General features: G+C 43.6%; 2 long non-coding RNA genes across 4 annotated transcripts in view; one reads left to right on the forward strand and one right to left on the reverse strand.

Moving 5' to 3' along the window:
* The window catches only part of LOC144311294 (uncharacterized), a 43,343-nt gene that overhangs the window by 13,845 nt on the left and 15,317 nt on the right, over nt 1-14,181 (forward strand). The window contains exon 3 of the long non-coding RNA XR_013376844.1: nt 478-546. This is a non-coding gene — a long non-coding RNA (uncharacterized LOC144311294). The remainder of the gene's footprint in view (nt 1-477; nt 547-14,181) is intronic.
* The window catches only part of LOC144311295 (uncharacterized), a 144,343-nt gene that overhangs the window by 12,747 nt on the left and 117,415 nt on the right, over nt 1-14,181 (reverse strand). The gene's annotated exons all lie outside the window — the stretch shown is intronic.

Raw genomic sequence — 14,181 nt, forward strand, 5'->3', positions numbered from 1 at the left:
CACATGGATTGAGGATTAAGAAGTGAACATTGAGTTATTTTTAAAGTTCAAGTGAATAGTGAATTTAAGAATATCAGTTTTGAGGAGTGGGGGACCTGACTGAGGAGGAGTCAAGGAAAAAATAGGAAGAGAGAAACTATACAGAGAGTATAGTAGCTCTTCCAAGGGGATCTTTCTCTATAAAGGGAAGAATGAGGCGGTTGCTGGAGGGAGGTAGAGAGGAGAGTGGTCTGTTTGAGCTGTTTGTATATAAAAAAGGATGAGCAGCATGAGAGGGAAGATGTGCTAAGGGGAGAATGGGGAGCAGGATGGGGTCTGGACCACTTGATGCAGTGGCTTTAGGTGTAAGTTCAGACAGTTTAGTGCGGTTACCTCATAGAAGGCAGGGTATCTGGGCATAGATGCAAGCAGATGGGTACAAGTGTGGGTGGGTGTGGGGGAAGTTCTCTTCTGTTCCTGCCATTTTTTTTTTTTCAGCTGAGAGAGAATAGGCAAGACATTTGTTGAGGATCAAGAAGACAAGGGATGATGTAAAACAGTGGTCAGGTGAGTCAGAAGAAAATATAATGGGGTGTGGGGTAGCCCCAGGGGCCCACTGGAGGCTGATGATGACCATTTCAGATGAGGCCAGTCAGTGTCATTTCGTGATTTTTCTGTTTGTCATTCTTGTAACACAATTTTCTTGTGTTAGACACTTAATATGGCCTTTAGCCTAAGGACTCATGATTTTCTTACTCTGGGAAATATTCATGGATAATTTCTTTGATAATTTCCTTCTCTCTATCTCTTACTCATTCTCTCTCTTTTTCTCTTCTCTATACTGGAGGGTATCTTTGACCCTATCTTCCAGCTCTTCTATCAAATTCTTTATTTTAGCAATCATATATTTTTAATTTCCACAAGGATTCTCTTGTTCTTTAATTATTTCTATTTCATAGACTGTTTTGGGGGGATTGTGGGGTTTGGGGGATTATCTTTTAAATTTTTAATTTAATTTTATTTTTAATGCGAGAAAGTCCAAAGTAGTGGTTGAAAGCACAAACATAGAAATCAAACCAATTGAATTCAAATCTCAACCCTGCCACTTCCTGTTTGTGTGAACCTGGGCAAATCATTTAAACCTCTTTGTGTCCAGCTTTCTCATCTCCATCATGGGGGGATGATGGTTGGAGGCACCTCCCATGATATTTGAGGATTCAATGAGTTAATGCCCGTCAAGTGCTTCCAACAGTGCCTGACCAGAGAAGGCTAAGGAAGTGTCAGTCATGGTGATGACAGTGATGGTGCTGATGATGGCAGTGATGGACACATTATCTTGAGGTTCTCTGGGGTCGTTAGTTAACATTTAGAAAGCTTTCTCCATTTTTTTTTTTTTTTTTTTTGAGCTAACTGGGGTTCTTCCCAGTCAATTGTTCTGTTTGCTTACTTTGGTCTTTATAATTCCCTTGGATGACTTTCTCAGTATATCTGGCATTCTGGGATTTGCACAGTAGGATTTAAAAACAAGGACCTACCTGACTGCCCATGTAGCTGTTGTGTATGTAAATTTCTTTCCCCGAAGGGCTTCCTTGAGTGAGAAGTTCACAGGACAGAGCTTTTCAGTGGCGGGCTTTGCTTTAGGGTACAGATTGAAAAGTCATCTGTAAGGTGGGAGCCCGGTGAGGAGGCTTATGGGGTTCCAGCACCCACACTGGAAGCCCTAGACTGCCTACCTTCTGTACAAGAGGAGCTCTGTGCTGAGCGGAGAGGGCAGTGGAGACACTTCCAGATTGCACCACCCTCCTTCTCCCCACACCTGTTGACTCTTAGCCCAGAGCCTTCTTTTGTTCTGCCAGGAAGATTGGCTTCCATTGCCTCTGCAGCTGCCACCTGAATGTATTCTGGGCTTTGACTCCTCACTCCGCTTCATTTATCAATGCATTTTCATCTAGGTCTCATTTTCCAAGGATTCGTTGAAATCTTTCATCTGCTGGTGATTCTGACCTCACTCCCTATTCCCTTTATTATTATGGGTTTATTCACTTTTGTATTCCTTTAGCATCATTTTAATGGGGTCTCCAGAGAGATGAGAGGTTAATTTATTGCCCCAGTCTGCCATTTTGAACCAGAAACTCTATTCATTTCTTATGCAGAACAGTTTGGCATTCTCTTTGTTTTCCTGCCTCTTTCCAAAAGATGCCCTCAATACCTCACCCTCCTCACACAAAGTGGCTTATCGAAGGTATTTTTCTAAAGAAAGACAATTTCTTTTCTCAGAATGCTGGTGTGATATATTTAAATAACATTTTCTTCCCAACTTGCCCTATGCAAACCACTCAAGATGGTGCATGATTCATAGTAAGTGTTCAATAAATATTATTTCCCCTTCCCCTCTTCGTAGTCTTTGCAGGCCACCACTACTCAGTTCCAATCACATTCTTCCAACACTCCTGCTCTCATTTGAATATATTTATGGACTTATGTTTATTTCTGGATCGGCTTGTGTATATATATCTCTTTATATGTGTTTCTTCATGTTTGTCTGTATTCCCTTTAAGGAAAATGATGCCAGAGGTGTTGAATGACTCACTCAATAATGTAAAAGTAAAAAGTGGTTAAGCCAACACTTAGAACCATACTATGTAGCACAGGCCTGGTGCACTTTCCACTGGACGACCCTGACCTCTGAGAATGTGTGGATGGGTCATATCATCCTCCTCCTTCACCAGCCACTCCCAATCCCAGAGTTTCGGGAATCAAGATCAGAACCAAAGTCTGTCTTAATCCCAAAGTTAATGCAAATGGTTCCTTGGCAATTGCCCTACCACCCCAGCATTGCCTCGGAGGGCTTTAGGTTGAGCTAGGTGCTCTGCACTCATAAAGACTCAAAAATTAAGCTTGGGGGTCCTCACGTAGGCTGCTGAGAACTCTCTGCTCATATAATTCTCAGGAAACTCGAGGAGACTCATATTTCAAGGCCACTATTAGGTTAAATGGGCATCTGTGGGCCAGCATAAGAACCAAATCATCAATCATTTTTGATGGGAAAATGTGTTCCCAAGTAATACACAAGCAATTCATGAATGAGCTACATCTCATTTATAGGTCTGCTTATTCCCCGAAGCAGGGCTTAAGGCAGGAGAAAAAGGAACAGAAATGGTGACCCTACAGTACCTTTGAATATGCTTTCCTCCTCTGCATCCTCCATTGTAAGCCTGCTATTTTAGATTATTAAAGGGGAATTCAGAGAGAAGAAGAAAAGAAAGATGGAGGAAAAGGGATTAAGGGGATCTTCTGAATCACATATTCCCTTTCATAAGGAAGGTACCTAAATTAAATCTAGAGTTCTGCTGCCTTTCAACCTCAAGTACTGAGGGCAGGACTGGCCCCCAGACCCACCCCTACCATGTAGGAGCTGCACTGGATGACCTCTCAAGGTCACTGCAATTCCATGAAGTATGAATTTAGTTCCGGAAGGCCCTATTAGATTTAAAGATAGTATTCCATTCAGCAGTGTCTGGGGGAGGGGAGAGTAGCATATCTAGGCCCCCTCCCCACCTTTAATCTCTGCATAACCCCTCCCCATGCACAGAAAGCCTGGCCATTCTTTGCCATCCAGGGGAGCTCCGCATTCTGTATTCTCAGCTCCACAGGCAGCCTTTGCTCTGTAGCTGTAGAAGGAACAAACTCAGTCTCCCACCCCGCCCCCAACCCCTACTCACCCCCCACACAGTCTAATTAAATGTCTGTGCAGTTACAATTGAGCTCCTCATGCTCAGAACCTATGGCAAAGGGCAAGAAGCCCCCATTGGTTCAAGGAAGAAGAATTCAAAGGATATTTTTTCAAGAGACCAACAAAACAGAAGGTGCTGCTTGTGCTATCTTTGATTTAGGAAAGCGTGTTTTTTTTTTTTGTTTTTTTTTTGTTTTTTTTTTTTTGTCATTTTGTTTTAGGAAACAACAACAGAATGAAGGAAGAAGAAGGTGGTTACCCATGGGGCCTTGTCAGTGGAGGAAGGAGAATCTTAAAAAAATTTAAAAAAAGAAAGGAAAGACCAGCAGGATAAAGAATGTGGAGAGGAGAGAGACCAGTAGGTGGGTGGGTGGGAGGGAATTTGTCCCTATTTTGCCTCTAATGCTTGTCGAAATGTCCCACTCTTCAGGCTACAGCAGGCTGATTCCATAAACAGAGAGGCTCATCTCTTCCTCTCTTGAAATCTGAACGGTGTAAGATGGAGTGAGGAAGAGCACATTCAATTAAAGGATCACAGAGGTCCATGTGTGCACATGCTATATTTATTCCCTTGTTTGGGAAATTTTAATCAGCCTCCTGGACAGTAGATGCCCAGACATGGGGCACACCCGCTGAGACTCAGAGCCTTGAAAAGGTGCCATGGAATATTTGGGGCGCATTAGACTTGCATCTAGCCAGGCTCTTCCACAGCCTCAAGATCTACCCCTCAAACCATTGTGTCTTTGAAACACAAATATTTTCTGAGAGTCACCTACCTGGCTTCTTTGGAAAGAGCACTTGTAATCAAAGCAATCTCAGAAGGCTCAAGCCTGCGGAAAGAGGACCATGGCTAAGATTGGTGGGAATGTGGATGACTTGGGATCATTTCCAGGAAGCAAGGTGCATGTGTGAGAAACCACACCCCAGGCTGGGCCCAAGCCTCAGTGGAGAACATAGTGATGGAGAAGAGAGTACTTGTGTTAGGAGGGAAGAAAAGGAAGGAAGGATGAAATGCAGGTGAATAGAGAAACAAGAAGGAAGAAACCAAAATTAACTGAGAATCGTTGTATGTTCAGCTTGTTGCAACTTCTGGATGTAGCCTTTATCATTCCCATTGCAGAAATTCAGGAATTGAGAAGCTACAAGCCAAGAATTTACTCTTGGTCACACAGTGAGAGTTGGAATCAAGATCAGAACTGAAATTCGTCTTAATTCCAAAGCTAATGGTTGTGGTTCCTTGGCAATTTCCCCGTCACCTCCGAATTCATCCCCAACTACCCAGTAGGACTCTATTTCAAGTACCACTTATTTGGCCATTTTCTGGGCTCTAAATGGAAACACATGAAAGTCCTGTCCATTAGCCATGTTAGGAACAACGATTCTGGAAAATGGCCACATTGTGAAGGGGCCCCAGGAGATGGACTATCCATGCACCAGTCTACCCCTGAATATGTACAGAGGCACCATTGACGTCAGCACTCCATCTGTGCCTCAGGCCCCACCCGCAGCTTCAGGAGGTCTTCACATTTTCCAAGCTCCAGTCTCTTCCTCCCTCTGCGTTGGGCTATAAAATGTTCTCTTCAATTATTTCTCTACTTCTCGCTTCAGAACAGCCAAACCAATAGCGCTGCTCCATGGGTTATGTGCCGTATGTCACTGTGCTGTGAAATATTAAGCCTTCACAATAGGTCCGAAGTCAGCGACGCACAATCTTTTAATGGTTTAGCTCAGTCGGGCTATTTGAAAGTGGCATAATATTGCTATTTTTAAATAAATGGGATCTGTATTAATGAGAGCCGACCTCTCTCGGCCCTGCAGAGCTGCTCCCTGCGTCGAGCCTACATTGGGGATTTGGCATGAAAGGGAGGGGGGAAAACAGCTTTTCACAATGGGAACCAAGCAGCGCTTTAAATAATGCTCACAGATGCTAATCATCTTGGGGGAGGGGTGGTGCTGGGATGATTATTTGAGTGGATAATAGATTTCATCTTCAAAGAAGACTTAGAGTCTTGATATTGAGAAGAAGGTGGGTGGCACATGAGTACAAGTGTGGGGGTCGGTATATGTACAGGTGTGTGTGCAGGTGAATGTGTGTGCAGGTGTGCATATGCATGTGTGCAGGTGCATGCATAAACATGAATGTGGGTTGTGTGTTTGGGGGGGGGGGTATGTGTACATGTGCACACACATGCTCAGGGGCCAGACACAAGCTAGCATGAGGTAGGATGGTATTGACATGATGACAATTACTGTGCTTTTGGAGGTTTGAAAGGGGAGCCTCTGAGGAATGGGCAGGAAGCCATCCTGACCAGCTATGGAGACAGTGACAAGTGAAGAAAGATCCTCTAGAATAGGGATATGTCAGGCTTTGGTAGATCCATAGTTGGAAGACTCTGGGAATCTGGAAGTCAGTTCCTACCCTGTGGTCTGTCAGGCTGACATCTCATTGGCATGCAACAGGTATAAAATAATAAATCAGGCTCAGTGGGGCCCTTCTGCTTCTTGAGACATGATATTGTATTTGGAGACGTTGAGGACATAACCGGCCAGGCAACCCAGGTCCCTGATTGCCAAGGCCCCCTTGCCTCTGGGGACCCTGATAAAACTGTCTCCTCCTCATTTGCAAGCTGGAGCTAGAGCAGCCAAAGCAGACTAGGATGGGTCAAGGGGACTTCAGAAATAGAAGTGGAATATATAGCAGAGGACTTGAGAAAAAGGCTTATGAGAGAGGAGGAAAGTCCCTCTCCCAAAGAATCTAGCCAAGAGAATTTACAAGAAGCAGCAAGCCAGCAGCTCTACCACCAGAGTGCATGGGCCTCAGTTAAAAACAACTCTGATAGGCACTCCTCCTCCAGAAAGGGATTTCCCTCTTTCTTCCTTTTTAGGGGGCTAGACATTCTGGTTTTGATATATTTAAAAAATATGTATGAGTTTTCTGGATATGTAATGAATAGCATGGTGACTATAGTTAACAGTACTGTATTATATGTCTGGAAATTGCTAAGATAGTAGATCCTAAAAGTTTTTACCACACACCCACACAAATCGTAACTATGTGAGGTAATAGTTGGGTCAACTAGTCTTATTATGCACACAATCTGTCTTCGTCTCCTGGGTCCAGGCTGATTCTGTTCCCACTCTGGCTTAGGGTCACTAGATTTAGCAATAATGGCAAACAAATAATAGTGTAAGTATCTCTCATATGCTACATGAGATGTATTCACCCTACAGATAATTCCTCTTTGAACTGAAATTCAATTTGACTAGGTATCCTGGGTAGTCCACAGTTAAAGTGCTGAGGAGGAACCTCAGAGAATTTCTCTGTATTCTGCAGTTTGCCCATTCATCAAATACTTATTGAGCACCTTCTGTGTACTAGGCCCTGGCAGTATAGCATTGACTGTGACAGCCTGGGCACCACAGTTATGGGGGCTGGGTCTTTCTCATTTCACGATATATATACATCGAATCTTTATGTTGTACACCTTAAACTTACACAATACTATATGTCACTTATATCTCAGTAAAACTGGAAAATAATGCTATATGAAAGTCAGGAGAGTCACTCGATCTGCACCCCCTCTTATTAGTTATCTTTTTTTGTGTAACAAATTACCCCAAAACTGAATGACTTAAAACAACAAATGTTTATTAGCTCCCAGTGTTTGTGGGTCAGGCATCCAGGCACACCTAGCTGGGTGCCTCCACCTCAACATATCTCAAAAGGTTATGGTGTTGGCTGGGGCTGCTGTCTCATCTCAAGGCTCAACTGGGGAGGCATTTGCTTGCAAATTCACTCACATGGTTCCTGACAAGCTTTAGTTCATAGCAGGCTGTTTGACTGAAGGCATCAGCTCCTAGCTGGCTATTGGCTGGGCCTCCCTACATTCCTCACCACATGGTCCTCTCTGTAGAGTAGCTCAAAATGCACCAGATGGTTCCCCTTAGAGTTATATTCTGTTAATAAGCTGACCTCAGAAGTGACATCCCATCGCTTTTGCGATATTTTAGGTATTAGAAAGGACTCACCAGGCCCAGCCAGCCATCATGAGGAAGAGCTTACACGAGTGTATAAATACCGAGAGACAAGGATTCTTTGGGGGAAGGTTATAGGCTCCGCTATATCTTCCCCTTCAACAAGTTTCAGAGACCAGGACACAGAAGTTACTCAGGACTGTGTCTTGTTCACCATTGTATCCCCAGCACTTAGCATGGAGCAAGGAGGAGGGGCCCTCACCTTTCTTGTCCAGCTTAGACCCAGCGTCATAGACCTAGTGGCTCACGAGGGTATTTTCAGTTTAGTGTGATCCGTGGTCTGAGGTCTTGAGTGTCTGTGTCTGGCTTTGGAGCCATGACTGACCTTCTCTATTCCTTCCCTTTCATTACCCTGCATTCCACCTTCTCTATCTCCCAACTGCTTCTTGGAAAAAGATGGAGAAGCCAGGGGATATCACAGGGCATGACAATAAATATGAGGAAAATAAGAAGTCAGGTCTAGAAAGAGAAACAGAACACAGAGTAAAAAGAGAACAGAAAAAGAAAGCACTCCCCTGCTGCTACTTCATTTAAATAAGACACAAACATTCATTAAACAGCTACGGTGCACTGGATACTTTCTCGCATTTGTTCATTTAATCCTTATAAGTTTTCAAGGCAAACATTCTTATTCTCTTTCTGTAATTCAGAAAATTGAAATTCACAGAGGTCAAGTGACATGCTCAAGGTCCCACAGCTGATAAATAAACTGGAATCAAGCCCAGCCTTTTTAAGGTCCCTTAGTGCTCTTTGCATGCAAACAGGTTGAAGATGATGGAGAGGAGGGAGTATCAGTCTACTTACATCAAGATTTGATATTACCAGGGCTGTGTTGTGGTAGTGGAGGCAGTTGTTTATGGTTAAACAATGTATAAATTACATGGGGAGGGGAGGGTAATGAAGCATGTTTCATTATAGAAAACAAAGACAAGTTGATCAACAAAGACTAGAAGGGACACAGTCTCCCTATCATACGGCTATACTTGGTTTGTGGCTAAAACCAACCCTATCACAGCAAATCTCCCAGCTTGAACTCAGACTTGGTTCTGCATAACCTTGACTGACTCTCACGGTTGCAAATGAAGATAGGCACCAAATGAAAGGACTCACAGGACCACACTGAAGATCGCAGAGGAATTCCAGGATGGCACAAGCAATGGCATTGAAGAGAGGGGCATTGTTTCTCAAAACAAATAAGGAAAGCAGGGGCACAATCCTTTTATATGTTAAAGCTTCAGAGTGTTTGTTTCTAAAAATTCCATTTCCTTACCATAGGGCCATAGATCTAAATTTATGACAGGAGAGTGAGTCCTTGATCTTTCTATAAGGGATTGAACTCAGAGGCAGGTTGGTAGGTTGACAAGGAGACTGTATGAGGGAAAGACCTTCTTTACCATACTGCCATTCCTACTTTGTAGACCCTTCCAACACACATATGTGTGCGCACACACACACACATACACACACACACTCACACACACACCCTACCAGAATCTGGAGACATTCTTTTCTTTCCATTCATGACAGGTGTTTTCTTGTAAATATGAGGGCCTGTCTTCATCCTTCTGCTTTCACCACGATCCATCAATTCTGGTAGCCCATTGCTCCTGAACATGCCCACCTAAACCAACTCTGGGTGAGTGTCAGCAGAAGCTTGAAATGATCTCACCTCAGGACTAGAAGAGACCTCTAGTAGTCATTACCTGACTCCTCTCCTGGTTCCTGAGCCTCTCCAGAAAGGCTCAGCCCTAACCCCTACTACTCCCTTTGTTTAGTGATTTCTAGCACCCGGATGTTATTTTCTTGAATCTCACCAATTGCAATATAAATTTATATGTGCTGAGGCAAGGGAGCAAAATGCATTTTACTAAAGTAAAACATAGTGATAAATATAATAGATGACTGGGAATCTTCTTTTTAAAACTTAGCAAAAGTTAGAAAGTAAACTAGTTTGGAAACAAGTTACAAATTGACCACTAGAGGGGCACCTGTGAGGCTCAGTGGTTGAGCATCTGCCTTCAACTCAGGTCGCGATCCCGGGGTCCTGGGATTGAGTCCCACATCCGGTTCCCCTCAAGGAGCCTGCCTATATGCCCCTGCTCTCTCTCTGTGTCTCTCATAAATAAATAAATAAATAAATAAATAAATAAATAAAATCTTTTTTTAAAAAAAATAAATTGACCACTAGGCATTAGGGGCACCATGAATCTGTCACTATTTTGTTTGTCCTGTTCAATTAGTTTCCCCCTCTTATCCTACCCGCCCCCCACGCCCTGCCTCCTCACTCAGCATTCAAAGATGTAAAGGAAGGCCAGAGGAATAGAGGTCAGGGAACCTGGGGTCAAGTCTGAACTTAGCCACTCTATAACCTTTGTCAACACAGTCTCTGCATGCGCAGAATGAAGAGGTTGGACTGGGTTAGATCTAAGTCCCCGTGCAGCTCTGTTTCTATGAATGATATGTATGCACTGCTATGACAAGGAGCCGAGATGCATTGCAATCACTGAGTTATGCCATCCTTGTCAGGAAGAAGTGCCATGGCCTCCTCGTCTGGACTGCCACTGCCACCATGGTTATTCAGAGAATTCAGGGAATCTTACGACTGGCAGGTGCCTTCCCTTAACTGTAGCTCCCACAAGCTGGCTGTCAAGGGAGAGCTCAGAGTTGCTGCCAATCCCTTCTGAATTGCTAATACAGAATAGCTGCAGAGCCCCTGCTGGAGGCCCCCCTGCTACTGACCCCATCAGGGGCTGCTGCCATTTCGCGGGTGCACCAGCCTCCAAAACCATGTGATCCTTCCCAGTGCTAATGGCATTCAACACAGAAACACTGCCCTGACAAATGGAGTTCAGCCTCTCCAGCCTCTCAGGCTCAGAGCACCAGTCAAATCCACTGCAAACACCTCCTGCTTACAAAGCAGCCTCAGGCTACTTGGGCTAAAATGCTTAGGGCTCTTGGCTTCTGGACAGAGGCACCCACTCCCCAGCCCCTTAAGGAGTATATGTGGTGACCCATCAGTGAATGCCACCACACCAGAGAGTGGGAGCTGAATGGACTGGGACAGAGTGATGGAGGCAAGGAAGGTGTGAGGGTAGGGGCAATGGGCATTGTTCTTTCCACCACTTTTCTTGTGCCAGATAAAAGTGTTCAACCTCCATGCTTGCCAACCCCTTGAATGTGTGTGGCTTATATAAATTAGGGGATCAAGGAGACAAATTCTATTTTGGAGTAATGAGAGACAATATAAAGATCAGAACAACCACAATGAAACCATTAGTATGGGAGGAAGAGAGAATTTTTCGTGGGAATAGAAGGTTTATAAACCCACAAAGTAGAGATCCATAATGAACTCCCCGTTCTGAGAGCTTTGCCATCCTGTTTCAACAAACCATTCCAAACATCTTGTTTGATAACTTTTCCCCTTTGTACATGCTATAGAATGCTCTTTTCTTGCTTTTAAGTCTCATCACATTAATGATGAAGGGATCCACACGATACATATGTGTCTACAAATCAACTTGTGGGAGCTTGAAGCTTTCCTGCACTCTCTCCCTTCAAGCAAAGTCAATCACCTCCTTTTTGTCACATTATCCTTGCATATCCTTTATGGTATAACTCGACATGCTGTTTTGACCTCTGTTTATGGTTTGTCTTGCCCACTAGACCATAGTTCATTGAACAGAAGGACTGTTTATTATTTCTTTTCTTACACAGTGCTCAATACAGTGTATAGCACACAGAAGTGCTCATAACTATTCATGGAATAAATGAATAGGTGAATGAATGAATTAGGGTCAAACACTTTGAATTTTGCATAGATTCTTGTCCCTGAGCTATGGTCACAGTCACATGAAATACGATGTAGCTGCTTGGTAACACTGTCCAATGATGTGGGGCCAATCTTTTAACCCATTTCTTCACCCACCGCCTATAGTGGGGACATCAGGAATTGTCTAGCATCTTAGGAACAATTGCTCCCACTCTAAACAGTAGGATAGTCAGTCTGGTTGCCTGGCTCTGAGCAGTTATATGACATACTACACTCCCATAATCATCCATCAGGACTGATTTGGGAGCTAGTAGAAGAAATATATCCATTAAGCCAGTGCTGAATCTCAGTAACTGCCGTATGGTTTGAATAATCAATTGCCATTACCCAACATCCAATAACCAATGGAGATGAAGGCGTTCCTCCTCCCACCCCCTCTTTCCTCCACCCCAGCCAGATTTAATAAGATGGCTCATGATACTCCATCTCCTCATGGAACCCATGAAAGCATCATAATCAAGTGTCTCTCATTCACTGGATGTTCCCAATCAGATGAGGAGGGTTTACAGGTGAGAGCAAGCTGGAGGCTTGGATCCCTGACTTGGCAACCCATGCCCCCATGTTCACCACGCTGGAGGGGTCCTCTTCAGTACACTGCTCACAACTCGGAAAAAAACACCCGCATCAGCCATTTTTCATAAACAAGAAAGAGACCAATTTCCAAGATGCCGCCTGATTTCCATAACCCTTCCTCCCTCCTTTCTGAAGCACGATGTAATCTCTCCCCTGCAATATAATAAATATTTCACTTTCAAATCCCGATTCATTAAAGGAAGCCCAGGAGGGAGAAATAATAAGGTGTCGCTTTACAGCCCAAATAAAACAGTGAAAGATATATTCTATAATTTATACTTCCGACTTTAGGTTGAGATAATTCATATATCATTTTCAGTTAGGGACCCAAAATGGTGCTGTGTCAGCATATTGGCTGAAAAATAACTTTTTGTATTATTTTATGCCTTTCAGTAACGTGCCCTGGTTATCATACATCAACACTAGGTTGAGTTCCAGTGTCTCGGCAGCTCCTCTAAGTCATTCTCTTTCCTAACCAATGTGACTTTCCCTCCTCGATACAGATAGAGCCCCTTAGCTGTATACACATGCATACTCTCCCAGGCACAAAAGCACAGCTCCAACTGGAATCAGCTGAGCCATTTCTCTTACCATTGTGGCCACAACTTGACTCTTCTTTTCTCTAAGGATAAGAAAACTAAGTGAACTCCAGTTGGAAATAAGCTGTATGATATTTTCCAAAAGAAATACAATCTTACATGTGTGTAGCACTTAACAGGTAGGGGTTTGGAGGGAAAAACATCAGCTTTGGGTGTAAGTTCAAATCCCAACTCATCCTCTTACTATCTGGGTATTCTTGAGCAATATTTAATCTCTCCATGCTCTAGTCTTCTCATCCATAAAATGGGGATAATGATAGCTGGCCAAAGAAATTTTGGAGAATTGTAACTGAGGTGAAAGTAATCATCAAATCATGGTAGAAATTCTGCACTTGCTATGCGTGTATGTATTTATGTGTATATACACTAGGTGCACAATAAATGTACGCACACATACACAGAGTTGATATGGTCCAACACTTTCGGTGGATTATCTCACCTATTGTCATCGTAACCCCCAAAACCTGCTACTACTGTGCTCCTCATTTTACCAGCAAGGAAACGGAGTCTTGAGAAGTTAAACCATTTATTTAAGATTGTTGAATATACATAATAGGTATTTAGACAATGACACTTTTACTTGGTTTCTGTTTATGAAGTACTTTCCTAAACATCTCATTGGGTTCCCATGGTAGAGCTAGGAGCTGAACAAGGCAGGAGGATCATTATGAGAAAATGCATCCACCTGCCTGTACTGCCATGTTGTGGGGGCCTTGTAGCTTTTCTCATCTGCTTCAATGGCCCTTCGGTTCAGACATATGGTGAGTGTGTAGGGTCTTTGGACTCCTTTAGGTCAAGTGAGTAAACATCAAACTTTCTTGGCCAATCCCTTTCTACTCAGCAAATCTCTAGTTACTCCATTTGTCTGGAAGGTACCATATTGAGACTAACTTTCTGTGCCACACAATGATCCCCCATAGATAGAGCCAGCCCTTCTCTGCCTGAGGAAATCAAAGAGAACCCCAACAGCATTCCATGCTGTGGGGTTCCAGCAGTAGCAGAGGCTTGAGGTACATTGTCCTGCCAAAAGTTTTTAGGTGATGTTCATACACCTGGGTTTACTCTTCCTTTTCCAGATCATTTGGTGGAGACCCACAGGGTTAAAGTGACCTGGACTTAACAGAAGCTGGTGTCAGCCCCAGGGCCTGCACCCAGAGCCCTGATCTTCTTGCCTCCAATGTACTGTGAACTCTCCCTGTCCAAGTGCTAGACAAGCCTCCACAACCAGCCCCCTCAGTCCTGGGAGTCCGTGTTCAGGAATAATGATAGCAATAGAGTAAAAACAACAACAGGGGCATGTGCAATGAGTCAGGCACTATGTTGATACTCTTTGTGTATTAGTTCATTTAATCCCTACAAAAAAAAAAAAAAAATCCCTACAACAACTCTATGAGGGCATAACAACCCTACTATTACCCTTTCATAGTTGAAAA

The sequence above is a fragment of the Canis aureus genome, chromosome 3, assembly GCF_053574225.1.
Source record: "Canis aureus isolate CA01 chromosome 3, VMU_Caureus_v.1.0, whole genome shotgun sequence".
Taxonomy (NCBI): domain Eukaryota; kingdom Metazoa; phylum Chordata; class Mammalia; order Carnivora; family Canidae; genus Canis; species Canis aureus.